At 35.2% G+C, this 27,460-nt stretch overlaps 12 non-coding genes across 12 annotated transcripts; 8 read left to right on the top strand and 4 right to left on the bottom strand.

Annotated features, from left to right (window-relative positions):
* Positions 1-1,522: 1,522 nt before the first annotated feature.
* TRNAS-UGA (transfer RNA serine (anticodon UGA)) lies at positions 1,523-1,604 on the top strand. The gene has a single exon. It is a non-coding gene; the product is annotated as a tRNA-Ser (tRNA).
* Positions 1,605-7,670: 6,066 nt separating this feature from the next.
* TRNAS-UGA (transfer RNA serine (anticodon UGA)) lies at positions 7,671-7,752 on the top strand. Its single transcript has one exon. It is a non-coding gene; the product is annotated as a tRNA-Ser (tRNA).
* A 2,442-nt stretch (positions 7,753-10,194) lies between these two features.
* TRNAI-UAU (transfer RNA isoleucine (anticodon UAU)) lies at positions 10,195-10,287 on the bottom strand. The gene is given in 2 exon segments: positions 10,195-10,230; positions 10,250-10,287. It is a non-coding gene; the product is annotated as a tRNA-Ile (tRNA).
* Positions 10,288-10,666: 379 nt separating this feature from the next.
* Positions 10,667-10,748, top strand: TRNAS-CGA (transfer RNA serine (anticodon CGA)). Its single transcript has one exon. It is a non-coding gene; the product is annotated as a tRNA-Ser (tRNA).
* A 2,516-nt stretch (positions 10,749-13,264) lies between these two features.
* On the bottom strand, positions 13,265-13,357 carry TRNAI-UAU (transfer RNA isoleucine (anticodon UAU)). Its single transcript is given in 2 exon segments — positions 13,265-13,300; positions 13,320-13,357. It is a non-coding gene; the product is annotated as a tRNA-Ile (tRNA).
* Positions 13,358-13,736: 379 nt separating this feature from the next.
* Positions 13,737-13,818, top strand: TRNAS-AGA (transfer RNA serine (anticodon AGA)). Its single transcript has one exon. It is a non-coding gene; the product is annotated as a tRNA-Ser (tRNA).
* A 2,515-nt stretch (positions 13,819-16,333) lies between these two features.
* Positions 16,334-16,426, bottom strand: TRNAI-UAU (transfer RNA isoleucine (anticodon UAU)). The gene is given in 2 exon segments: positions 16,334-16,369; positions 16,389-16,426. It is a non-coding gene; the product is annotated as a tRNA-Ile (tRNA).
* Positions 16,427-16,805: 379 nt separating this feature from the next.
* TRNAS-AGA (transfer RNA serine (anticodon AGA)) lies at positions 16,806-16,887 on the top strand. The gene has a single exon. It is a non-coding gene; the product is annotated as a tRNA-Ser (tRNA).
* Positions 16,888-19,402: 2,515 nt separating this feature from the next.
* TRNAI-UAU (transfer RNA isoleucine (anticodon UAU)) lies at positions 19,403-19,495 on the bottom strand. Its single transcript is given in 2 exon segments — positions 19,403-19,438; positions 19,458-19,495. It is a non-coding gene; the product is annotated as a tRNA-Ile (tRNA).
* Positions 19,496-19,874: 379 nt separating this feature from the next.
* TRNAS-AGA (transfer RNA serine (anticodon AGA)) lies at positions 19,875-19,956 on the top strand. The gene has a single exon. It is a non-coding gene; the product is annotated as a tRNA-Ser (tRNA).
* A 2,991-nt stretch (positions 19,957-22,947) lies between these two features.
* On the top strand, positions 22,948-23,029 carry TRNAS-UGA (transfer RNA serine (anticodon UGA)). Its single transcript has one exon. It is a non-coding gene; the product is annotated as a tRNA-Ser (tRNA).
* Positions 23,030-26,014: 2,985 nt separating this feature from the next.
* Positions 26,015-26,096, top strand: TRNAS-AGA (transfer RNA serine (anticodon AGA)). The gene has a single exon. It is a non-coding gene; the product is annotated as a tRNA-Ser (tRNA).
* The last annotated feature ends 1,364 nt before the right edge of the window (positions 26,097-27,460 follow it).

The following is a 27,460-nucleotide window of genomic DNA, read 5'->3' as shown; positions in this document are numbered from 1 at the left end:
TTTGTTCCTTCATATTTACTTTAACTGTGTTACTCAAATCTTCATTGTGGTTTTAGCATGTTTTCCTTTAGCTTGCTATGTAATTGGCAAAAAAAGAAGATTCTTTATTCCTCTTCTATGTTGTCATTTATGATTGCCCACTCTGATAAAGCATAAAGCATAAAGCAAGTAAAACTGAAAGAAAAGGTGGTCGTACATGCAAAACTTCTTTCAGCACTCTTGGTTTCTACCACATACAAGATCCACTCGCCTATAGCAATAAGAGAATTTATTCAATTGAAGACTCTGGTGAAATAGCATGGGGTTGTGCTACAGTGAGGAATAACTCTTAAGAGGGATTTATACTTGTTTGGATTTAAAAACAAAACGTAGAAAGCTTTTGTTCCACCACCGCCATTCAGGTGCAAATTGTGTTTGAAAAAATATTTCAGGCTTGATTGAAAGGTAGAATGTGACTTTGCTAGGGTGAATTTTAACTCTTAATGAGGTTTTGTATTGAGTTTAGATTTGTTTATTAATCATTCTCAGGGGGTAGGTGGAGGAAATGTAATAACAACAGATTATGAGAGAGGTGAGAAGTGGTTTACATATGGTGAGCAAGATACGAATGTGAGAGGTGAATAGTTGGGTTAAGAAGGGGGGATAGGCTGAGCCCCTACTTAGTACAGATAGACAGGATGCTCATTAAAGATTGCCTTTTTAGGATATATACATCTGGAAATATATGTATCCTCTAGACCCAAATAATGGGTAGCATTGGCTCCACTGGTGTATTTTGGTTTGAAAAAAGGAAGAATTTGCTTGGACAGCTCTCATTTTTTTATTTTTTTAAATCATACATCATCAATTACCAATATCTTCTTGCCCACATTGAGACACCTATTGAATTTGACTGCTTTACATGCACTCCAATGTAAGCCAAATAGCAAAATGCGGAAATGTTGTTTTTAATGTAAAAGATTACATTTTGCAATTTACATCCATAGGCCTTTTATTTAACATTGTATACATTCAAACAATGCTATTGGTTGATGAAACAAAAAAGGGGTTTGCATCAGGTGAGGCTTGAACTCACAGCCTCGGCATAGCTTAGCATATACTGACATATAAGTACCGTGCGCTAACCGATTACGCCACTGGAGCATGTTCCTGTAATGATCCATGTTCTTCTTGCCCCAATTACCCACCAAATCTGCTCTTTTAATCTCTGACATCCAAGTTAGATCATTGTCCCATTACTCCTTTTAACCCCTTTTCTTGTTTTCTGCCTCAGATCTGTTTCATACTGTACATTGATTGTGGTTAACAAAAAGTATTTCTCGTCATTGTTCAAAAACCCAATAGAACCAACATTTTGCAAAGATAATGTTGTTTAAACAATGTGTACAAACAAGTCATGTATTTCTCTTTATGAAAATGTTCTCATGGTTATTTAGTTCATATTGGTCATCATTCATTAGTGAGTGTTACCCATATCCGCTCAAGAGCTATCTGTGTGACTGTATTCAGTACTAGCAGCTATGTAGTCATGGCCGAGTGGTTAAGGCGATGGACTTGAAATCCATTGGGGTTTCCCCGCGCAGGTTCAAATCCTGCTGACTACGTTGACTTTTTCAGTGGTAACGTGTTATTAAAAACTTCACTGCACTTTGCATTTTGTTTGTATCTGCTTGGCAAAGCAATCTTTACTTACTGGAATATGTGGCACACTAAAGAAGAAAACACTCTGAATTCTTCAAACATTTTCCAAGTTATACATTTTAGGGTGCTGCTGGCTGTAAAACATTTAATAAAGAACTCCATTTCAATAAATGCATTGTCTTCTATTGATAAGTATCTCTATGCTGCAACATAGTGCTAAGATGTCATTTGTGTGCAATACTTTGCACAACATAAAATAGAGGAGAAATGGCTTACCCCTACAGAAATAACTTAAGGTGACAAAGGATAATGAGCACTTTAGTGTGAGAGTGAGGGAATTCTTCCACTTTATAATTACAGATAATATTTGAATTCTTCTTAAGGACTGTGCTAAGTACTGCATGTATTGAGATGTGTACATTCTTTACAGTCTGCAAAAACTATATTGTTTAAATATAATGGGAATAATCAATGTTATAGTTCAACTGCTTATCACACTACAGCACAAATAGCTTTTTGTTATGAAAAAGCATTTGTAATGTTTTATTGTTATCATTCACAAAAGATAAGCAGGGCTTTCTAAACCTGTTGAAGAAATAACCAACTTAGCATGAATTTTACTGAAAAGTGGTCATTAATGTACTGTAATAATTGTACTGTAACTTCCTGAAGTTTACAGAAAATTAAGAAATTAATCAAATGTAAACTTTATGGAATCTTTTGTGAAACAGAATGATTCTCATTAAGAACAAATGTACTTTGTACTTTGATATTAAATTCAGAGACAGAACATGTTATATTAAAATCAGATTTATTTTTTGGGGAGGTTCAATATAATCTTATAGGGTTTCTGTATGATTTTGTCTTGCAGATTAACAATATTGAATACCTGAATGGTGAAGAAAAAAAATGTGAACTAGCGCTAAAGTGTAATACACAGTGTGATATTAAAAAACTTATAATAAAGGATGGCTGCCCGGTGATACTGCCAGTACTAACAGAATAAACCAAAATAAAGAAAAACCTGGCGCCAAATAGTCAGTGGAATGTCCTGTACTCCTCAAGGGATCCGCACATTTGCTCGACAGACCATGCAAAGAAAAGAACACAAACAAACAAAAATCATAGCGCAACACTGTAGGGTAAGCAGTACTGCACTAATACACACAAACAGTTAAGAATCCTAGCGATTATTAAAATAATTATTTATTAAAAAGAACTATGCCAAGACCGACAATGGCAAATACAAGGAACCGCAGGTCATCCGGAGCACAAAAATTGGAGCCCTACTTACATACAGCAAGGTTTAAGCTCACATGGTAGGAACAAGTCCTAGGTAGAGATGATCTCCCTGGCGGGTGATGCCTCTGCTCCACTGCGGCTCAGACACCAGTCAGTCCTTACGATGGTAACCGGAACAGCTCCGGCCGTGGGGGCTGGTGTGCGGGGTCCACAGCTCTGCACCGCGTGTAGACACACGCCTCACTTCCTCCTACGGAGCAACAGGAAGTCTCTGCGCGCCCGCGCGCGATAGTGCCCGTTGCCTTAAAGGAACAGCTGGCAGGCTGAAGGGAAAGTTGGGCTCCAAGGCCAAATGTCCTTAAACGTCCAAAGTCAGTCAAATAGTGGCTGTGCCACTAGCCCTACGCGTTTCGTAGATGTCACTCTACTTCCTCAGGGGCTGAAAACAATGATACTTGGTGACACATAGATATACCCTAGCCAATTAAAATTAATTGATCGTTTATAATTAAAACAGCCTGTATGTCATTAGTACCAAATCAATACATGGACTCTTAGACATACATGACATCAAACACATAAAAAACACATAAAAAACACATAGAAACAACAGTACCAGCATATGTCAAAACATGTATATACCCTAATGTCATATGCATATTAAGTAAACCTACAGAGGTATGAAAATATTCAAACTCTCCCCTTGGGTATAGTTAATTGCTACACAAACTCCTTTTGCTTTTAATTTAACAGGTTCTGCACTAGTCACTGACACAAAAGTTAACTCTCTCCTCACTTTTATCACTAGACCAATCTATTTCCCTAGAAAAGAACCCAATTCAAAATCTATGTTAAGACCATTGGGGGACAGGGTCTTCAGTTCAAAGATCCAAAAGGCCTCACGTCTGTTTATATGTTTAATAGTGTCCCCACCTCTCCAATCTGGAGTGCATAACTCAATGGGTTGACAGACCAGGCCCTTTGGGTCTCTGCCGTGATGCAACAGAAAATGGTGGGACACACTGTGCGTTGTTAGACCTTTCTTTATATTATAGACGTGTTCATAAATACGTCTTTGAAAGGTTCTACCAGTGCGTCCCACATATTGCAAGCCGCATGGGCATTGCAATACATAAATTACAAATTGCGATTTACATGTGATGTGCGACATAATCTTGTATATTTTATCAGTAACATTAGATCTAAACTCAATGTTACACCTACTGTATTTACATGCTATGCACTTTTTGCATGGTTTGAACCCATTAGGACCCTTGGTGGTTATCATTTTATCCTTCCCTTGATGTAACGGACAACTGGGTGCCAATTCATTTTTGAAATTATTTGCTTTTTTAAAAATAATGGAAGGTCTCGGAGTTAGTACCTGTGAAAGTGTAGCGTCCTGTAGCAAAATTGGCCAGTGCTTGGCAAAGATGTTTCTTATTCTTGGGGCCATAGCGTTATACTGGGTAATGAAAGAGATGTTATTCCTTCCTTGATCTAACCCTTTCTCTTTATATTGAAGGAGCTTATTCCTGTCCATATCTTGGACCAGGGATATTGTGCTCTCAAGTTCTTCAATAGGGTAATTCCTTTCAAGAAATTTTTGCACTCCAGATTGGAGAGGTGGGGACACTATTAAACATATAAACAGACGTGAGGCCTTTTGGATCTTTGAACTGAAGACCCTGTCCCCCAATGGTCTTAACATAGATTTTGAATTGGGTTCTTTTCTAGGGAAATAGATTGGTCTAGTGATAAAAGTGAGGAGAGAGTTAACTTTTGTGTCAGTGACTAGTGCAGAACCTGTTAAATTAAAAGCAAAAGGAGTTTGTGTAGCAATTAACTATACCCAAGGGGAGAGTTTGAATATTTTCATACCTCTGTAGGTTTACTTAATATGCATATGACATTAGGGTATATACATGTTTTGACATATGCTGGTACTGTTGTTTCTATGTGTTTTTTATGTGTTTTTTATGTGTTTGATGTCATGTATGTCTAAGAGTCCATGTAGTGATTTGGTACTAATGACATACAGGCTGTTTTAATTATAAACGATCAATTAATTTTAATTGGCTAGGGTATATCTATGTGTCACCAAGTATCATTGTTTTCAGCCCCTGAGGAAGTAGAGTGACATCTACGAAACGCGTAGGGCTAGTGGCACAGCCACTATTTGACTGACTTTGGACGTTTAAGGACATTTGGCCTTGGAGCCCAACTTTCCCTTCAGCCTGCCAGCTGTTCCTTTAAGGCAACGGGCACTATCGCGCGCGGGCACGCAGAGACTTCCTGTTGCTCCGTAGGAGGAAGTGAGGCGTGTGTCTACACGTGGTGCAGAGCTGTGGACCCCGCACACCAGCCCCCACGGCCGGAGCTGTTCCGGTTACCATCGTAAGGACTGACTGGTGTCTGAGCCGCAGTGGAGCAGAGGCATCACCCGCCAGGGAGATCATCTCTACCTAGGACTTGTTCCTACCATGCGAGCTTAAACCTTGCTGTATGTAAGTAGGGCTCCAATTTTTGTGCTCCGGATGACCTGCGGTTCCTTGTATTTGCCATTGTCGGTCTTGGCATAGTTCTTTTTAATAAATAATTATTTTAATAATCGCTAGGATTCTTAACTGTTTGTGTGTATTAGTGCAGTACTGCTTACCCTACAGTGTTGCGCTATGATTTTTGTTTGTTTGTGTTCTTTTCTTTGCATGGTCTGTCGAGCAAGTGTGCGGATCCCTTGAGGAGTACAGAACATTCCACTGATTATATGGCGCCAGGTTTTTCTTTAATATTGAATACCTAATACTTGGACATGTTTATTTTGTTGATACTTTTGCCATAGTCTGCATATTGATAGTTCCCTCTAGATACCCAAGAGATCAATGTTGGTATCCCTCCACCCTTTGTATGTCAATATTGATCAAAAGCAGAAAAAAAACAAGATAAATGCTGCACAGCAAAAACTGAAAACTCTAACTGATACTTGCTGTTACTGGTGCTCCTGATCCAGGGGAGTCCCTGTGAATGACAGACTCCAAAGTCAGCAAAAGAAACGGAGGATTCAGGGCTCTACGGATTTAAAGAATTTATTATATCAAATGCACAACGTTTCAACCATCAAAAAGTGGTCTTTCTCAAGTGAGAACCCTCTGTTTAAAATTGATCAAAAGACATGATTTTTTGAGTGAGTTGCAAAGTTCAAATGTGTTGGAATATTTTATTCTATGCTTAAGGCATTTAAAATCTCTTTAATATTAACATCAAGATTTGTTCCTTCATATTTACTTTAACTGTGTTACTCAAATCTTCATTGTGGTTTTAGCATGTTTTCCTTTAGCTTGCTATGTAATTGGCAAAAAAAGAAGATTCTTTATTCCTCTTCTATGTTGTCATTTATGATTGCCCACTCTGATAAAGCATAAAGCATAAAGCAAGTAAAACTGAAAGAAAAGGTGGTCGTACATGCAAAACTTCTTTCAGCACTCTTGGTTTCTACCACATACAAGATCCACTCGCCTATAGCAATAAGAGAATTTATTCAATTGAAGACTCTGGTGAAATAGCATGGGGTTGTGCTACAGTGAGGAATAACTCTTAAGAGGGATTTATACTTGTTTGGATTTAAAAACAAAACGTAGAAAGCTTTTGTTCCACCACCGCCATTCAGGTGCAAATTGTGTTTGAAAAAATATTTCAGGCTTGATTGAAAGGTAGAATGTGACTTTGCTAGGGTGAATTTTAACTCTTAATGAGGTTTTGTATTGAGTTTAGATTTGTTTATTAATCATTCTCAGGGGGTAGGTGGAGGAAATGTAATAACAACAGATTATGAGAGAGGTGAGAAGTGGTTTACATATGGTGAGCAAGATACGAATGTGAGAGGTGAATAGTTGGGTTAAGAAGGGGGGATAGGCTGACCCCTACTTAGTACAGATAGACAGGATGCTCATTAAAGATTGCCTTTTTAGGATATATACATCTGGAAATATATGTATCCTCTAGACCCAAATAATGGGTAGCATTGGCTCCACTGGTGTATTTTGGTTTGAAAAAAGGAAGAATTTGCTTGGACAGCTCTCATTTTTTTATTTTTTTAAATCATACATCATCAATAACCAATATCTTCTTGCCCACATTGAGACACCTATTGAATTTGACTGCTTTACATGCACTCCAATGTAAGCCAAATAGCAAAATGCGGAAATGTTGTTTTTAATGTAAAAGATTACATTTTGCAATTTACATCCATAGGCCTTTTATTTAACATTGTATACATTCAAACAATGCTATTGGTTGATGAAACAAAAAAGGGGTTTGCATCAGGTGAGGCTTGAACTCACAGCCTCGGCATAGCTTAGCATATACTGACATATAAGTACCGTGCGCTAACCGATTACGCCACTGGAGCATGTTCCTGTAATGATCCATGTTCTTCTTGCCCCAATTACCCACCAAATCTGCTCTTTTAATCTCTGACATCCAAGTTAGATCATTGTCCCATTACTCCTTTTAACCCCTTTTCTTGTTTTCTGCCTCAGATCTGTTTCATACTGTACATTGATTGTGGTTAACAAAAAGTATTTCTCATCATTGTTCAAAAACCCAATAGAAGCAACATTTTGCAAAGATAATGTTGTTTAAACAATGTGTACAAACAAGTCATGTATTTCTCTTTATGAAAATGTTCTCATGGTTATTTAGTTCATATTGGTCATCATTCATTTGTGAGTGTTACCCATATCCGCTCAAGAGCTATCTGTGTGACTGTATTCAGTACTAGCAGCTATGTAGTCATGGCCGAGTGGTTAAGGCGATGGAATTGAAATCCATTGGGGTTTCCCTGCGCAGGTTCAAATCCTGCTGACTACGTTGACTTTTTCAGTGGTAACGTGTTATTAAAAACTTCACTGCACTTTGCATTTTGTTTGTATCTGCTTGGCAAAGCAATCTTTACTTACTGGAATATGTGGCACACTAAAGAAGAAAACACTCTGAATTCTTCAAACATTTTCCAAGTTATACATTTTAGGGTGCTGCTGGCTGTAAAACATTTAATAAAGAACTCCATTTCAATAAATGCATTGTCTTCTATTGATAAGTATCTCTATGCTGCAACATAGTGCTAAGAGGTAATTTGTGTGCAATACTTTGCACAACATAAAATAGAGGAGAAACGGCTTACCCTTACAGAAATAACTTAAGGTGACAAAGGATAATGAGCACTTTAGTGTGAGAGTGAGGGAATTTCTTCCACTTTATAATTACAGATAATATTTGAATTCTTCTTAAGGACTGTGCTAAGTACTGCATGTATTGAGATGTGTACATTCTTTACAGTCTGCCAAAACTATATTGTTTAAATATAATGGGAATAATCAATGTTATAGTTCAACTGCTTATCACACTTCAGCACAAATAGCTTTTTGTTATGAAAAAACATTTGTAATGTTTTATTGTTATCATTCACAAAAGATAAGCAGGGCTTTCTAAACCTGTTGAAAAATAACCAACTTAGCATGAATTTTACTGAAAAATGGTCATTAATGTACTGTAATAATTGTACTGTAACTTCCTGAAGTTTACAGAAAATTAAGAAATTAATCAAATGTAAACTTTATGGAATCTTTTGTGAAACAGAATAATTCTCATTAAGAACAAATGTGCTTTATACTTTGATATTAAATTCAGAGACAGAACATTTTATATTAAAATCAGATTTATTTTTTTGGGGGCTTCAATATGATCTTATAGGGGTCCTGTATGTTTTTGTCTTGCAGATTAACAATATTGAATACCTAATTCGTGGACATGTTTATTTTGTTGATACTTTTGCCATAGTCTGCATATTGTTAGTTCCCTCTAGATACCCAAGAGATCAATGTTGGTATCCCTCCACCCTTTGTATGTCAAAATTGATCAAAAGCAGAAAAAAAACAAGATAAATGCTGCAAAGCAAAAACTGAAAACTCTAACTGATACTTGCTGTTACTGGTGCTCCTGATCCAGGGGAGTCCCTGTGAATGACAGACTCCAAAGTCAGCAAAAGAAACGGAGGATTCAGGGCTCTACGGATCTAAAGAATTTATTATATCAAATGCACAACGTTTCAACCATCAAAAAGTGGTCTTTCTCAAGTGAGAACCGTCTGTTTAAAATTGAACAAAAGACATGATTTTTTGAGTGAGTTACAAAGTTCAAATGTGTTGGAATATTTTATTCTATGCTTAAGGCATTTAAAATATCTTTAATATTAACATCAAGCCTTGTTCCTTCATATTTACTTTAACTGTGTTACTCAAATCTTCAATGTTGTTTTAGCATGTTTTCCTTTAGCTTGCTATGTAATTGGCAAAAAAAGAAGATTCTTTATTCCTCTTCTATGTTGTCATTTATGATTGCCCACTCTGATAAAGCATAAAGCATAAAGCAAGTAAAACTGAAAGAAAAGGTGGTCGTACATGCAAAACTTCTTTCAGCACTCTTGGTTTCTACCACATACAAGATCCACTCGCCTATAGCAATAAGATAATTTATTAAATTGAAGACTCTGGTGAAATAGCATGGGGTTGTGCTACAGTGAGGATTAACTCTTAAGAGGGATTTATACTTGTTTGGATTTAAAAACAAAACGTAGAAAGCTTTTGTTCCACCACCGCCATTCAGGTGCAAATTGTGTTTGAAAAAATATTTCAGGCTTGATTGAAAGGTAGAATGTGGCTTTGCTAGGGTGAATTTTAACTCTTAATGGGGTTTTGTATTGAGTTTAGATTTGTTTATTAATCATTCTCAGGGGGTAGGTGGAGGAAATGTAATAACAACAGATTATGAGAGAGGTGAGAAGTGGTTTACATATGATGAACAAGATACGAATGTGAGAGGTGAATAATTGGGTTAAGAAGGGGGGATAGGCTGACCCTTACTTAGTACAGATAGACAGGATGCTCATTAAAGATTGCCTTTTTAGGATATATAAATCTGGAAATATATGTATCCTCTAGACCCAAATAATGAGTAGCATTGGCTCCACTGGTGTATTTTGATTTGAAAAAAGGAAGAATGTGCTTGGACAGCTCTCATTTTTTTATTTTTTTAAATCATACATCATCAATTACCAATATCTTCTTGCCCACATTGAGACACCTATTGAATTTGACTGCTTTACATGCACTCCAATGTAAGCCAAATAGCAAAATGCGGAAATGTTGTTTTTAATGTAAAAGATTACATTTTGCAATTTACATCCATAGGCCTTTTATTTAACATTGTATACATTCAAACAATGCTATTGGATGATGAAACAAAAAAAGGGTTTGCTTCAGGTGAGGCTTGAACTCACAACCTCGGCATAGCTTAGCATATACTGACATATAAGTACCGTGCGCTAACCGATTACGCCACTGGAGCATGTTCCTGTAATGTTCCATGTTTTTCTTGCCCCAATTACCCTCCAACTCTGCTCTTTTAATCTCTGACATCCAAGTTAGATCATTGTCCCATTACTCCTTTTAACCCCTTTTCTTGTTTTCTGCCTCAGATCTGTTTCATACTGTACATTGATTGTGGTTAACAAAAAGTATTTCTCGTCATTGTTCAAAAACCCAATAGAAGCAACATTTTGCAAATATAATGTTGTTTAAACAATGTGTACAAACAAGTCATGTATTTCTCTTTATGAAAATGTTCTCATGGTTATTTAGTTCATATTGGTCATCATTCATTAGTGAGTGTTACCCATATACGCTCAAGAGCTATCTGTGTGACTGTATTCAGTACTACCAGCTATGTAGTCATGGCCGAGTGGTTAAGGCGATGGACTCGAAATCCAATGGGGTTTCCCCGCGCAGGTTCAAATCCTGCTGACTACGTTGACTTTTTCAGTGGTAACGTGTTATTAAAAACTTCACTGCACTTTGCATTTTGTTTGTATCTGCTTGGCAAAGCAATCTTTACTTACTGGAATATGTGGCACACTAAAGAAGAAAACACTCTGAATTCATCAAACATTTTACAAGTTATACATTTTAGGGTGCTGCTGGCTGTAAAACATTTAATAAAGAACTCCATTTCAATAAATGCATTGTCTTCTATTGATAAGTATCTCTATGCTGCAACATAGTGCTAAGAGGTCATTTGTGTGCAATACTTTGCACAACATAAAATAGAGGAGAAACGGCTTACCCTTACAGAAATAACTTAAGGTGACAAAGGATAATGAGCACTTTAGTGTGAGAGTGAGGGAATTCTTCCACTTTATAATTACAGATAATATTTGAATTCTTCTTAAGGACTGTGCTAAGTACTGCATGTATTGAGATGTGTACATTCTTTACAGTCTGCAAAAACTATATTGTTTAAATATAATGGGAATAATCAATGTTATAGTTCAACTGCTTATCACACTTCAGCACAAATAGCTTTTTTTTATGAAAAAGCATTTGTAATGTTTTATTGTTATCATTCACAAAAGATAAGCAGGGCTTTCTAAACCTGTTGAAGAAATAACCAACTTAGCATGAATTTTACTGAAAAATGGTCATTAATGTACTGTAATAATTGTACTGTAACTTCCTGAAGTTTACAGAAAATTAAGAAATTAATCAAATGTAAACTTTATGGAATCTTTTGTGAAACAGAATGATTCGCATTAAGAACAAATGTACTTTGTACTTTGATATTAAATTCAGAGACAGAACATTTTATATTAAAATCAGATTTAATTTTTTGGGGGGTTCAATATGATCTTTTAGGGGTTCTGTATGTTTTTGTCTTGCAGATTAACAAAATTGAATACCTAATTCTTGGACATGTTTATTTTGTTGATACTTTTGCCATAGTCTGCATATTGATAGTTCCCTTTAGATACCCAAGAGATCAATGTTGGTATCCCTCCAACCTTTGTATGTCAAAATTGATCAAAAGCAGAAAAAAATAAGATAAATGCTGCACACCAAAAACTGAAAACTCTAACTGATACTTGTTGTTACTGGTGCTCTTGATCCAGGGGAGTCCCTGTGAATGACAGACTCCAAAGTCAGCAAAAAAAAAAACAGAGGGTTCAGGGCTCTACGGATTTAAAGAATTTATTAAATCAAATACACAACGTTTCAACCATCAAAAAGTGGTCTTTCTCACTTGAGAAAGACCACTTTTTGATGGTTGAAACGTTGTGTATTTGATATAATAAATTCTTTAAATCCGTAGAGCCCTGAACCCTCTGTTTAAAATTGATCAAAAGACATGATTTTTTGAGTGAGTTGCAAAGTTCAAATGTGTTGGAATATTTTATTCTATGCTTAAGGCATTTAAAATATCTTTAAAATTAACATCAAGCCTTGTTCCTTCATATTTACTTTAACTGTGTTACTCAAATCTTCATTGTGGTTTTAGCATGTTTTCCTTTAGCTTGCTATGTAATTGGCAAAAAAAAGAAGATTCTTTATTCCTCTTCTATGTTGTCATTTATGATTGCCCACTCTGATAAAGCATAAAGCATAAAGCAAGTAAATCTGAAAGAAAAGGTGGTCGTACATGCAAAACTTCTTTCAGCACTCTTGGTTTCTACCACATACAAGATCCACTCGCCTATAGCAATAAGAGAATTTATTCAATTGAAGACTCTGGTGAAATAGCATGGGGTTGTGCTACAGTGAGGATTAACTCTTAAGAGGGATTTATACTTGTTTGGATTTAAAAACAAAATGTAGAAAGCTTTTGTTCCACCACCGCCATTCAGGTGCAAATTGTGTTTGAAAAAATATTTCAGGCTTGATTGAAAGGTAGAATGTGACTTTGCTAGGGTGAATTTTAACTCTTAATGAGGTTTTGTATTGAGTTTAGATTTGTTTATTAATCATTCTCAGGGGGTAGGTGGAGGAAATGTAATAACAACAGATTATGAGAGAGGTGAGAAGTGGTTTACATATGGTGAGCAAGATACGAATGTGAGAGGTGAATAGTTGGGTTAAGAAGGGGGGATAGGCTGACCCCTACTTAGTACAGATAGACAGGATGCTCATTAAAGATTGCCTTTTTAGGATATATACATCTGGAAATATATGTATCCTCTAGACCCAAATAATGGGTAGCATTGGCTCCACTGGTGTATTTTGGTTTGAAAAAAGGAAGAATTTGCTTGGACAGCTCTCATTTTTTTATTTTTTTAAATCATACATCATCAATTACCAATATCTTCTTGCCCACATTGAGACACCTATTGAATTTGACTGCTTTACATGCGCTCCAATGTAAGCCAAATAGCAAAATGCGGAAATGTTGTTTTTAATGTAAAAGATTACATTTTACAATTTACATCCATAGGCCTTTTATTTAACATTGTATACATTCAAACAATGCTATTGGTTGATGAAACAAAAAAAGGGTTTGCTTCAGGTGAGGCTTGAACTCACAACCTCGGCATAGCTTAGCATATACTGACATATAAGTACCGTGCGCTAACCGATTACGCCACTGTAGCATGTTCCTGTAATGATCCATCTTCTTCTTGCCCCAATTGCCCTCCAACTCTGCTCTTTTAATCTCTGACATCCAAGTTAGATCATTTTCCCATTACTCCTTTTAACCCCTTTTCTTTTTTTCTGCCTCAGATCTGTTTCATACTGTACATTGAATGTGGTTAACAAAAAGTATTTCTCGTCATTTTTCAAAAACCCAATAGAAGCAACATTTTACAAAGATAATGTTGTTTAAACAATGTGTACAAACAAGTCATGTATTTCTCTTTATGAAAATGTTCTCATGGTTATTTAGTTCATATTGGTCATCATTCATTAGTGAGTGTTACCCAGATCCGCTCAAGTGCCATCTGTGTGACTGTATTCAGTACTACCAGCTATGTAGTCATGGCCGAGTGGTTAAGGCGATGGACTAGAAATCCATTGGGGTTTCCCCGCGCAGGTTCAAATCCTGCTGACTACGTTGACTTTTTCAGTGTTAACGTGTTATTAAAAACTTCACTGCACTTTGCATTTTGTTTGTATCTGCTTGGCAAAGCAATCTTTACTTACTGGAATATGTGGCACACTAAAGAAGAAAACACTCTGAATTCTTCAAACATTTTCCAAGTTATACATTTTAGGGTGCTGCTGGCTGTAAAACATTTAATAAAGAACTCCATTTCAATAAATGCATTGTCTTCTATTGATAAGTATCTCTATGCTGCAACATAGTGCTAAGAGGTCATTTGTGTGCAATACTTTGCACAACATAAAATAGAGGAGAAACGGCTTACCCCTACAGAAATAACTTAAGGTGACAAAGGATAATGAGCACTTTAGTGTGAGAGTGAGGGAATTCTTCCACTTTATAATTACAGATAATATTTGAATTCTTCTTAAGGACTGTGCTAAGTACTGCATGTATTGAGATGTGTACATTCTTTACAGTCTGCCAAAACTATATTGTTTAAATATAATGGGAATAATCAATGTTATAGTTCAACTGCTTATCACACTTCAGCACAAATAGCTTTTTGTTATGAAAAAGCATTTGTAATGTTTTATTGTTATCATTCACAAAAGATAAGCAGGGCTTTCTAAACCTGTTGAAGAAATAAACAACTTAGCTTGAATTTTACTGAAAAATGGTCATTATTGTACTGTAATAATTGTACTGTAACTTCCTGAAGTTTACAGAAAATTAAGAAATTAATCAAATGTAAACTTTATGGAATAATTTGTGAAACAGAATGATTCGCATTAAGAACAAATGTACTTTGTACTTTGATATTAAATTCAGAGACAGAACATTTTATATTAAAATCAGATTTATTTTTTTGGGGGGTTCAATATGATCTTTTAGGGGTTCTGTATGTTTTTGTCTTGCAGATTAACAATATTGAATACCTAATTCTTGGATATGTTTATTTTGTTGATACTTTTGCCATAGTCTGCATATTGATAGTTCCCTCTAGATACCCAAGAGATCAATGTTGGTATCCCTCCACCCTTTGTATGTCAAAATTGATCAAAAGCAGAAAAAAACAAGATAAATGCTGCACACCAAAAACTGAAAACTCTAACTGATACTTGTTGTTACTGGTGCTCTTGATCCAGGGGAGTCCCTGTGAATGACAGACTCCAAAGTCACCAAAAAAAAAACAGAGGGTTCAGGGCTCTACGGATTTAAAGAATTTATTAAATCAAATACACAACGTTTCAACCATCAAAAAGTGGTCTTTCTCACTTGAGAAAGACCACTTTTTGATGGTTGAAACGTTGTGTATTTGATATAATAAATTCTTTAAATCCGTAGAGCCCTGAACCCTCTGTTTAAAATTGATCAAAAGACATGATTTTTTGAGTGAGTTGCAAAGTTCAAATGTGTTGGAATATTTTATTCTATGCTTAAGGCATTTAAAATATCTTTAAAATTAACATCAAGCCTTGTTCCTTCATATTTACTTTAACTGTGTTACTCAAATCTTCATTGTGGTTTTAGCATGTTTTCCTTTAGCTTGCTATGTAATTGGCAAAAAAAAGAAGATTCTTTATTCCTCTTCTATGTTGTCATTTATGATTGCCCACTCTGATAAAGCATAAAGCATAAAGCAAGTAAATCTGAAAGAAAAGGTGGTCGTACATGCAAAACTTCTTTCAGCACTCTTGGTTTCTACCACATACAAGATCCACTCGCCTATAGCAATAAGAGAATTTATTCAATTGAAGACTCTGGTGAAATAGCATGGGGTTGTGCTACAGTGAGGATTAACTCTTAAGAGGGATTTATACTTGTTTGGATTTAAAAACAAAACGTAGAAAGCTTTTGTTCCACCACCGCCATTCAGGTGCAAATTGTGTTTGAAAAAATATTTCAGGCTTGATTGAAAGGTAGAATGTGACTTTGCTAGGGTGAATTTTAACTCTTAATGAGGTTTTGTATTGAGTTTAGATTTGTTTATTAATCATTCTCAGGGGGTAGGTGGAGGAAATGTAATAACAACAGATTATGAGAGAGGTGAGAAGTGGTTTACATATGGTGAGCAAGATACGAATGTGAGAGGTGAATAGTTGGGTTAAGAAGGGGGGATAGGCTGACCCCTACTTAGTACAGATAGACAGGATGCTCATTAAAGATTGCCTTTTTAGGATATATACATCTGGAAATATATGTATCCTCTAGACCCAAATAATGGGTAGCATTGGCTCCACTGGTGTATTTTGGTTTGAAAAAAGGAAGAATTTGCTTGGACAGCTCTCATTTTTTTATTTTTTTAAATCATACATCATCAATTACCAATATCTTCTTGCCCACATTGAGACACCTATTGAATTTGACTGCTTTACATGCGCTCCAATGTAAGCCAAATAGCAAAATGCGGAAATGTTGTTTTTAATGTAAAAGATTACATTTTACAATTTACATCCATAGGCCTTTTATTTAACATTGTATACATTCAAACAATGCTATTGGTTGATGAAACAAAAAAAGGGTTTGCTTCAGGTGAGGCTTGAACTCACAACCTCGGCATAGCTTAGCATATACTGACATATAAGTACCGTGCGCTAACCGATTACGCCACTGGAGCATGTTCCTGTAATGATCCATCTTCTTCTTGCCCCAATTGCCCTCCAACTCTGCTCTTTTAATCTCTGACATCCAAGTTAGATCATTTTCCCATTACTCCTTTTAACCCCTTTTCTTTTTTTCTGCCTCAGATCTGTTTCATACTGTACATTGAATGTGGTTAACAAAAAGTATTTCTCGTCATTTTTCAAAAACCCAATAGAAGCAACATTTTACAAAGATAATGTTGTTTAAACAATGTGTACAAACAAGTCATGTATTTCTCTTTATGAAAATGTTCTCATGGTTATTTAGTTCATATTGGTCATCATTCATTAGTGAGTGTTACCCAGATCCGCTCAAGTGCCATCTGTGTGACTGTATTCAGTACTACCAGCTATGTAGTCATGGCCGAGTGGTTAAGGCGATGGACTAGAAATCCATTGGGGTTTCCCCGCGCAGGTTCAAATCCTGCTGACTACGTTGACTTTTTCAGTGGTAACGTGTTATTAAAAACTTCACTGCACTTTGCATTTTGTTTGTATCTGCTTGGCAAAGCAATCTTTACTTACTGGAATATGTGGCACACTAAAGAAGAAAACACTCTGAATTCTTCAAACATTTTCCAAGTTATACATTTTAGGGTGCTGCTGGCTGTAAAACATTTAATAAAGAACTCCATTTCAATAAATGCATTGTCTTCTATTGATAAGTATCTCTATGCTGCAACATAGTGCTAAGAGGTCATTTGTGTGCAATACTTTGCACAACATAAAATAGAGGAGAAACGGCTTACCCCTACAGAAATAACTTAAGGTGACAAAGGATAATGAGCACTTTAGTGTGAGAGTGAGGGAATTCTTCCACTTTATAATTACAGATAATATTTGAATTCTTCTTAAGGACTGTGCTAAGTACTGCATGTATTGAGATGTGTACATTCTTTACAGTCTGCCAAAACTATATTGTTTAAATATAATGGGAATAATCAATGTTATAGTTCAACTGCTTATCACACTTCAGCACAAATAGCTTTTTGTTATGAAAAGGCATTTGTAATGTTTTATTGTTATCATTCACAAAAGATAAGCAGGGCTTTCTAAACCTGTTGAAGAAATAAACAACTTAGCTTGAATTTTACTGAAAAATGGTCATTATTGTACTGTAATAATTGTACTGTAACTTCCTGAAGTTTACAGAAAATTAAGAAATTAATCAAATGTAAACTTTATGGAATAATTTGTGAAACAGAATGATTCGCATTAAGAACAAATGTACTTTGTACTTTGATATTAAATTCAGAGACAGAACATTTTATATTAAAATCAGATTTATTTTTTTGGGGGGTTCAATATGATCTTTTAGGGGTTCTGTATGTTTTTGTCTTGCAGATTAACAATATTGAATACCTAATTCTTGGATATGTTTATTTTGTTGATACTTTTGCCATAGTCTGCATATTGATAGTTCCCTCTAGATACCCAAGAGATCAATGTTGGTATCCCTCCACCCTTTGTATGTCAAAATTGATCAAAAGCAGAAAAAAACAAGATAAATGCTGCACACCAAAAACTGAAAACTCTAACTGATACTTGTTGTTACTGGTGCTCTTGATCCAGGGGAGTCCCTGTGAATGACAGACTCCAAAGTCACCAAAAAAAAAACAGAGGGTTCAGGGCTCTACGGATTTAAAGAATTTATTAAATCAAATACACAACGTTTCAACCATCAAAAAGTGGTCTTTCTCACTTGAGAAAGACCACTTTTTGATGGTTGAAACGTTGTGTATTTGATATAATAAATTCTTTAAATCCGTAGAGCCCTGAACCCTCTGTTTAAAATTGATCAAAAGACATGATTTTTTGAGTGAGTTGCAAAGTTCAAATGTGTTGGAATATTTTATTCTATGCTTAAGGCATTTAAAATATCTTTAAAATTAACATCAAGCCTTGTTCCTTCATATTTACTTTAACTGTGTTACTCAAATCTTCATTGTGGTTTTAGCATGTTTTCCTTTAGCTTGCTATGTAATTGGCAAAAAAAAGAAGATTCTTTATTCCTCTTCTATGTTGTCATTTATGATTGCCCACTCTGATAAAGCATAAAGCATAAAGCAAGTAAATCTGAAAGAAAAGGTGGTCGTACATGCAAAACTTCTTTCAGCACTCTTGGTTTCTACCACATACAAGATCCACTCGCCTATAGCAATAAGAGAATTTATTCAATTGAAGACTCTGGTGAAATAGCATGGGGTTGTGCTACAGTGAGGATTAACTCTTAAGAGGGATTTATACTTGTTTGGATTTAAAAACAAAATGTAGAAAGCTTTTGTTCCACCACCGCCATTCAGGTGCAAATTGTGTTTGAAAAAATATTTCAGGCTTGATTGAAAGGTAGAATGTGACTTTGCTAGGGTGAATTTTAACTCTTAATGAGGTTTTGTATTGAGTTTAGATTTGTTTATTAATCATTCTCAGGGGGTAGGTGGAGGAAATGTAATAACAACAGATTATGAGAGAGGTGAGAAGTGGTTTACATATGGTGAGCAAGATACGAATGTGAGAGGTGAATAGTTGGGTTAAGAAGGGGGGATAGGCTGACCCCTACTTAGTACAGATAGACAGGATGCTCATTAAAGATTGCCTTTTTAGGATATATACATCTGGAAATATATGTATCCTCTAGACCCAAATAATGGGTAGCATTGGCTCCACTGGTGTATTTTGGTTTGAAAAAAGGAAGAATTTGCTTGGACAGCTCTCATTTTTTTATTTTTTTAAATCATACATCATCAATTACCAATATCTTCTTGCCCACATTGAGACACCTATTGAATTTGACTGCTTTACATGCGCTCCAATGTAAGCCAAATAGCAAAATGCGGAAATGTTGTTTTTAATGTAAAAGATTACATTTTACAATTTACATCCATAGGCCTTTTATTTAACATTGTATACATTCAAACAATGCTATTGGTTGATGAAACAAAAAAAGGGTTTGCTTCAGGTGAGGCTTGAACTCACAACCTCGGCATAGCTTAGCATATACTGACATATAAGTACCGTGCGCTAACCGATTACGCCACTGTAGCATGTTCCTGTAATGATCCATCTTCTTCTTGCCCCAATTGCCCTCCAACTCTGCTCTTTTAATCTCTGACATCCAAGTTAGATCATTTTCCCATTACTCCTTTTAACCCCTTTTCTTTTTTTCTGCCTCAGATCTGTTTCATACTGTACATTGAATGTGGTTAACAAAAAGTATTTCTCGTCATTTTTCAAAAACCCAATAGAAGCAACATTTTACAAAGATAATGTTGTTTAAACAATGTGTACAAACAAGTCATGTATTTCTCTTTATGAAAATGTTCTCATGGTTATTTAGTTCATATTGGTCATCATTCATTAGTGAGTGTTACCCAGATCCGCTCAAGAGCCATCTGTGTGACTGTATTCAGTACTACCAGCTATGTAGTCATGGCCGAGTGGTTAAGGTGATGGACTAGAAATCCTTTGGGGTTTCCCCGCGCAGGTTCAAATCCTGCTGACTACGTTGACTTTTTCAGTGGTAACGTGTTATTAAAAACTTCACTGCACTTTGCATTTTGTTTGTATCTGCTTGGCAAAGCAATCTTTACTTACTGGAATATGTGGCACACTAAAGAAGAAAACACTCTGAATTCTTCAAACATTTTCCAAGTTATACATTTTAGGGTGCTGCTGGCTGTAAAACATTTAATAAAGAACTCCATTTCAATAAATGCATTGTCTTCTATTGATAAGTATCTCTATGCTGCAACATAGTGCTAAGAGGTCATTTGGGTGCAATACTTTGCACAACATAAAATAGAGGAGAAACGGCTTACCCCTACAGAAATAACTTAAGGTGACAAAGGATAATGAGCACTTTAGTGTGAGAGTGAGGGAATTCTTCCACTTTATAATTACAGATAATATTTGAATTCTTCTTAAGGACTGTGCTAAGTACTGCATGTATTGAGATGTGTACATTCTTTACAGTCTGCCAAAACTATATTGTTTAAATATAATGGGAATAATCAATGTTATAGTTCAACTGCTTATCACACTTCAGCACAAATAGCTTTTTGTTATGAAAAAGCATTTGTAATGTTTTATTGTTATCATTCACAAAAGATAAGCAGGGCTTTCTAAACCTGTTGAAGAAATAAACAACTTAGCTTGAATTTTACTGAAAAATGGTCATTATTGTACTGTAATAATTGTACTGTAACTTCCTGAAGTTTACAGAAAATTAAGAAATTAATCAAATGTAAACTTTATGGAATAATTTGTGAAACAGAATGATTCGCATTAAGAACAAATGTACTTTGTACTTTGATATTAAATTCAGAGACAGAACATTTTATATTAAAATCAGATTTATTTTTTGGGGGGGTTCAATATGATCTTTTAGGGGTTCTGTATGTTTTTGTCTTGCAGATTAACAATATTGAATACCTAATTCTTGGACATGTTTATTTTGTTGATACTTTTGCCATAGTCTGCATATTGATAGTTCCCTCTAGATACCCAAGAGATCAATGTTGGTATCCCTCCAACCTTTGTACGTCAAAATTGATCAAAAGCAGAAAAAAACAAGATAAATGCTGCACACCAAAAACTGAAAACTGTAACTGATACTTGTTGTTACTGGTGCTCTTGATCCAGGGGAGTCCCTGTGAATGACAGACTCCAATGTAGGCAAAAAATCCTGAGGGTTCAGGGCTCTACGGATTTAAAGAATTTATTAAATCAAATACACAACGTTTCAACCATCAAAAAGTGGTCTTTCTCACTTGAGAAAGACCACTTTTTGATGGTTGAAACGTTGTGTATTTGATATAATAAATTCTTTAAATCCGTAGAGCCCTGAACCCTCTGTTTAAAATTGATCAAAAGACATGATTTTTTGAGTGAGTTGCAAAGTTCAAATGTGTTGGAATATTTTATTCTATGCTTAAGGCATTTAAAATATCTTTAATATTAACATCAAGCCTTGTTCCTTCATATTTACTTTAACTGTGTTACTCAAATCTTCAATGTGGTTTTAGCATGTTTTCCTTTAGCTTGCTATGTAATTGGCAAAAAAAAGAATATTCTTTATTCCTCTTTTATGTTGTCATTTATGATTGCCCACTCTGATAAAGCATAAAGCATAAAGCATAAAGCAAGTAAAACTGAAAGAAAAGGTGGTCGTACATGCAAAACTTCTTTCAGCACTCTTGGTTTCTACCACATACAAGATCCACTCGCCTATAGCAATAAGAGAATTTATTCAATTGAAGACTCTGGTGAAATAGCATGGGGTTGTGCTACAGTGAGGATTAACTCTTAAGAGGGATTTATACTTGTTTGGATTTAAAAACAAAACATAGAAAGCTTTTGTTCCACCACCGCCATTCAGGTGCAAATTGTGTTTGAAAAAATATTTCAGGCTTGATTTAAAGGTAGAATGTGACTTTGCTAGGGTGAATTTTAACTCTTAATGAGGTTTTGTATTGAGTTTAGATTTGTTTATTAATCATTCTCAGGGGGTAGGTGGAGGAAATGTAATAACAACAGATTATGAGAGAGGTGAGAAGTGGTTTACATATGGTGAGCAAGATACGAATTTGAGAGGTGAATAGTTGGGTTATGTAGGGGGGATAGGCTGACCCCTACTTAGTACAGATAGACAGGATGCTCATTAAAGATTGCCTTTTTAGGATATATACATCTGGAAATATATGTATCCTCTAGACCCAAATAATGGGTAGCATTGGCTCCACTGGTGTATTTTGGTTTGAAAAAAGGAAGAATTTGCTTGGACAGCTCTCATTTTTTTATTTTTTTAAATCATACATCATCAATTACCAATATCTTCTTGCCCACATTGAGACACCTATTGAATTTGATTGCTTTACATGCGCTCCAATGTAAGCCAAATAGCAAAATGTGGAAATGTTGTTTTTAATGTAAAAGATTAAATTTTACAATTTACATCCATAGGCCTTTTATTTAATATTGTATACATTCAAACAATGCTATTGGTTGATGAAACAAAAAAAGGGTTTGCTTCAGGTGAGGCTTGAACTCACAACCTCGGCATAGCTTAGCATATACTGACATATAAGTACTGTGCGCTAACCGATTACGCCACTGGAGCATGTTCCTGTAATGATCCATCTGCTTCTTGCCCCAATTGCCCTCCAACTCTGCTCTTTTAATCTCTTACATCCAAGTTAGATAATTTTCCCATTACTCCTTTTAACCCTTTTCTTTTTTTCTGCCTCAGATCTGTTTCATACTGTACATTGAATGTGGTTAACAAAAAGTATTTCTCGTCATTTTTCAAAAACCCAATAGAAGCAACATTTTACAAAGATAATGTTGTTTAAACAATGTGTACAAACAAGTCATGTATTTCTCTTTATGAAAATGTTCTCATGGTTATTTAGTTCATATTGGTCATCATTCATTAGTGAGTGTTACCCATATCCGCTCAAGAGCTATCTGTGTGACTGTATTCAGTACTACCAGCTATGTAGTCATGGCCGAGTGGTTAAGGCGATGGACTTGAAATCCATTGGGGTTTCCCCGCGCAGGTGCAAATCCTGCTGACTACGTTGACTTTTTCAGTGGTAACGTGTTATTAAAAACTTCATTGCACTTTGCATTTTGTTTGTATCTGCTTGGCAAAGCAATCTTTACTTACGTGGCACACTAAAGAAGAAAACACTCTGAATTCTTCAAACATTTTCCAAGTTATACATTTTAGGGTGCTGCTGGCTGTAAAATATTTAATAAAGAACTCCATTTCAATAAATGCATTGTCTTCTATTGATAAGTATCTCTATGCTGCAACATAGTGCTAAGAGGTCATTTGTGTGCAATACTTTGCACAACATAAAATAGAGGAGAAACGGCTTACCCTTACAGAAATAACTTAAGGTGACAAAGGATAATGAGCACTTTAGTGTGAGAGTGAGGGAATTTCTTCCACTTTATAATTACAGATAATATTTGAATTCTTCTTAAGGACTGTGCTAAGTACTGCATGTATTGAGATGTGTACATTCTTTACAGTCTGCCAAAACTATATTGTTTAAATATAATGGGAATAATCAATGTTATAGTTCAACTGCTTATTACACTTCAGCACAAATAGCTTTTTGTTATGAAAAAGCATTTGTAATGTTTTATTGTTATCATTCACAAAAGATAAGCAGGGCTTTCTAAACCTGTTGAAGAAATAAACAACTTAGCTTGAATTTTACTGAAAAATGGTCATTATTGTACTGTAATAATTGTACTGTAACTTCCTGAAGTTTACAGAAAATTAAGAAATTAATCAAATGTAAACTTTATGGAATAATTTGTGAAACAGAATGATTCTCATTAAGAACAAATGTACTTTGTACTTTGATATTAAATTCAGAGACAGAACATTTTATATTAAAATCAGATTTATTTTTTTGGGGGGTTCAATATGATCTTTTAGGGGTTCTGTATGTTTTTGTCTTGCAGATTAACAATATTGAATACCTAATTCTTGGACATGTTTATTTTGTTGATACTTTTGCCATAGTCTGCATATTGATAGTTCCCTCTAGATACCCAAGAGATCAATGTTGGTATCCCTCCAACCTTTGTATGTCAAAATTGATCAAAAGCAGAAAAAAACAAGATAAATGCTGCACACCAAAAACTGAAAACTCTTACTGATACTTGTTGTTACTGGTGCTCTTGATCCAGGGGAGTCCCTGTGAATGACAGACTCCAAAGTCAGCAAAAAATCCTGAGAGTTCAGGGCTCTACGGATTTAAAGAATTTATTAAATCAAATACACAACGTTTCAACCATCAAAAAGTGGTCTTTCTCACTTGAGAAAGACCACTTTTTGATGGTTGAAACGTTGTGTATTTGATATAATAAATTCTTTAAATCCGTAGAGCCCTGAACCCTCTGTTTAAAATTGATCAAAAGACATGATTTTTTGAGTGAGTTGCAAAGTTCAAATGTGTTGGAATATTTTATTCTATGCTTAAGGCATTTAAAATATCTTTAATATTAACATCAAGCCTTGTTCCTTCATATTTACTTTAACTGTGTTACTCAAATCTTCAATGTGGTTTTAGCATGTTTTCCTTTAGCTTGCTATGTAATTGGCAAAAAAAAGAATATTCTTTATTCCTCTTTTATGTTGTCATTTATGATTGCCCACTCTGATAAAGCATAAAGCATAAAGCATAAAGCAAGTAAAACTGAAAGAAAAGGTGGTCGTACATGCAAAACTTCTTTCAGCACTCTTGGTTTCTACCACATACAAGATCCACTCGCCTATAGCAATAAGAGAATTTATTCAATTGAAGACTCTGGTGAAATAGCATGGGGTTGTGCTACAGTGAGGATTAACTCTTAAGAGGGATTTATACTTGTTTGGATTTAAAAACAAAACGTAGAAAGCTTTTGTTCCACCACCGCCATTCAGGTGCAAATTGTGTTTGAAAAAATATTTCAGGCTTGATTGAAAGGTAGAATGTGACTTTGCTAGGGTGAATTTTAACTCTTAATGAGGTTTTGTATTGAGTTTAGATTTGTTTATTAATCATTCTCAGGGGGTAGGTGGAGGAAATGTAATAACAACAGATTATGAGAGAGGTGAGAAGTGGTTTACATATGGTGAGCAAGATACGAATGTGAGAGGTGAATAGTTGGGTTAAGAAGGGGGGATAGGCTGACCCCTACTTAGTACAGGTAGACAGGATGCTCATTAAAGATTGCCTTTTTAGGATATATACATCTGGAAATATATGTATCCTCTAGACCCAAATAATGGGTAGCATTGGCTCCACTGGTGTATTTTGGTTTGAAAAAAGGAAGAATTTGCTTGGACAGCTCTCATTTTTTTATTTTTTTAAATCATACATCATCAATTACCAATATCTTCTTGCCCACATTGAGACACCTATTGAATTTGACTGCTTTACATGCGCTCCAATGTAAGCCAAATAGCAAAATGCGGAAATGTTGTTTTTAATGTAAAAGATTACATTTTACAATTTACATCCATAGGCCTTTTATTTAACACTGTATACATTCAAACAATGCTATTGGTTGATGAAACAAAAAAAGGGTTTGCTTCAGGTGAGGCTTGAACTCACAACCTCGGCATAGCTTAGCATATACTGACATATAAGTACTGTGCGCTAACCGATTACACCACTGGAGCATGTTCCTGTAATGATCCATATGCTTCTTGCCCCAATTGCCCTCCAACTCTGCTCTTTTAATCTCTGACATCCAAGTTAGATCATGTTCCCATTACTCCTTTTAACCCCTTTTCTTTTTTTCTGCCTCAGATCTGTTTCATACTGTACATTGAATGTGGTTAACAAAAAGTATTTCTCGTCATTTTTCAAAAACACAATAGAAGCAACATTTTACAAAGATAATGTTGTTTAAACAATGTGTACAAACAAGTCATGTATTTCTCTTTATGAAAATGTTCTCATGGTTATTTAGTTCATATTGGTCATCATTCATTAGTGAGTGTTACCCAGATCCGCTCAAGAGCCATCTGTGTGACTGTATTGAGTACTACCAGCTATGTAGTCATGGCCGAGTGGTTAAGGCGATGGACTAGAAATCCATTGGGGTTTCCCCGCGCAGGTTCAAATCCTGCTGACTACGTTGACTTTTTCAGTGTTAACGTGTTATTAAAAACTTCACTGCACTTTGCATTTTGTTTGTATCTGCTTGGCAAAGCAATCTTTACTTACTGGAATATGTGGCACACTAAAGAAGAAAACACTCTGAATTCTTCAAACATTTTCCAAGTTATACATTTTAGGGTGCTGCTGGCTGTAAAACATTTAATAAAGAACTCCATTTCAATAAATGCATTGTCTTCTATTGATAAGTATCTCTATGCTGCAACATAGTGCTAAGAGGTCATTTGTGTGCAATACTTTGCACAACATAAAATAGAGGAGAAACGGCTTACCCCTACAGAAATAACTTAAGGTGACAAAGGATAATGAGCACTTTAGTGTGAGAGTGAGGTAATTCTTCCACTTTATAATTACAGATAATATTTGAATTCTTCTTAAGGACTGTGCTAAGTACTGCATGTATTGAGATGTGTACATTCTTTACAGTCTGCCAAAACTATATTGTTTAAATATAATGGGAATAATCAATGTTATAGTTCAACTGCTTATCACACTTCAGCACAAATAGCTTTTTGTTATGAAAAAGCATTTGTAATGTTTTATTGTTATCATTCACAAAAGATAAGCAGGGCTTTCTAAACCTGTTGAAGAAATAAACAACTTAGCTTGAATTTTACTGAAAAATGGTCATTAATGTACTGTAATAATTGTACTGTAACTTCCTGAAGTTTACAGAAAATTAAGAAATTAATCAAATGTAAACTTTATGGAATCTTTTGTGAAACAGAATGATTCGCATTAAGAACAAATGTACTTTGTACTTTGATATTAAATTCAGAGACAGAACATTTTATATTAAAATCAGATTTAATTTTTTGGGGGGTTCAATATGATCTTTTAGGGTTCTGTATGTTTTTGTCTTGCAGATTAACAAAATTGAATACCTAATTCTTGGACATGTTTATTTTGTTGATACTTTTGCCATAGTCTGCATATTGATAGTTCCCTCTAGATACCCAAGAGATCAATGTTGGTATCCCTCCAACCTTTGTATGTCAAAATTGATCAAAAGCAGAAAAAAACAAGATAAATGCTGCACACCAAAAACTGAAAACTGTAACTGATACTTGTTGTTACTGGTGCTCTTGATCCAGGGGAGTCCCTGTGAATGACAGACTCCAAAGTCAGCAAAAAATCCTGAGGGTTCAGGGCTCTACGGATTTAAAGAATTTATTAAATCAAATACACAACGTTTCAACCATCAAAAAGTGGTCTTTCTCACTTGAGAAAGACCACTTTTTGATGGTTGAAACGTTGTGTATTTGATATAATAAATTCTTTAAATCCGTAGAGCCCTGAACCCTTTGTTTAAAATTGATCAAA

This window comes from Ascaphus truei (assembly GCF_040206685.1).
Source record: "Ascaphus truei isolate aAscTru1 chromosome 12 unlocalized genomic scaffold, aAscTru1.hap1 SUPER_12_unloc_5, whole genome shotgun sequence".
Taxonomy (NCBI): Eukaryota; Metazoa; Chordata; class Amphibia; order Anura; family Ascaphidae; genus Ascaphus; species Ascaphus truei.
The sequence above is the reverse complement of the archived record's forward strand: the minus strand, read 5'-3'. Positions and strand labels throughout refer to the sequence as shown.